Source organism: Brassica oleracea, chromosome C8, assembly GCF_000695525.1.
Source record: "Brassica oleracea var. oleracea cultivar TO1000 chromosome C8, BOL, whole genome shotgun sequence".
Lineage (NCBI taxonomy): Eukaryota > Viridiplantae > Streptophyta > Magnoliopsida > Brassicales > Brassicaceae > Brassica > Brassica oleracea.
The window spans coordinates 20,931,216-20,931,984 of NC_027755.1; the positions used below are offsets into that span (position 1 = coordinate 20,931,216).

Below are 769 nucleotides of genomic sequence, written 5' to 3' on the forward strand. Positions count from 1 at the left end.
TCTTAAACCCATATTAGATTTCAGATTAATCATGTAGAGAAATACAGATAATAGATTAGAAATCAACAGGATAACATATGATCAAATGAATCAAAGAGATGAACTTTTTCAAGAGGTTTTTGGTGGTTTTCTCAAAGATAAAAGATGATCTGCCTCTTTGGCTTACAAAAGGTACTTAAACTTAGGTTTAGAAAGTGTAAAAAAGTCAAGACAAATGAACAAAAGGTCCCTAAAAAATCATAAGTTTCGACTGAGTAAATGACGCACAGAGTGACTTCGTGGTGTAGCTCTGGGAGGTAGCTCTGGGTTGGGAGCTACCTCAGGTGATCGCTCTGAGAGGTCGCTCCAGGCCTATTTTTTTACCTCCAAAGTGATGAAAAGGCGAGTGACTTCGTGGTGTAGCTCCGGAAGGTCGCTCTGGGTTGGGAGCTACCTTATGGTGTCGCTCTGGAAGGTCACTCTGCGATGCTCGACTAGGATGGATATGCCTCTAGTAAATTGATCATAACTCCTTCATTACATCTCCAAATGACTTGAAACCACTTCCACTAGAAAGCTAACTCAATTTTCTGTGTTTCCACAAAATCTTAGCAACATAAGATTTCTTTAAGGCCTCCATCCATGCTCATCTTTCATTCCTTTTTTTATCACAATGCTCCAAAACATCTCAAATCACTCCATGGCACACTCCAACACCTAATAAGGACAATGAATGCAATATGGACTCTAAAGATGCCTAATTCTTAATCTATATGATCAAAATATACAC

General features: G+C 38.9%; 1 long non-coding RNA gene across 2 annotated transcripts in view; it reads left to right on the forward strand.

Annotated features, from left to right (window-relative positions):
* LOC106310269 overlaps positions 1-769 on the forward strand; it is an 8,472-nt gene that overhangs the window by 1,728 nt on the left and 5,975 nt on the right. The window lies entirely within an intron of this gene.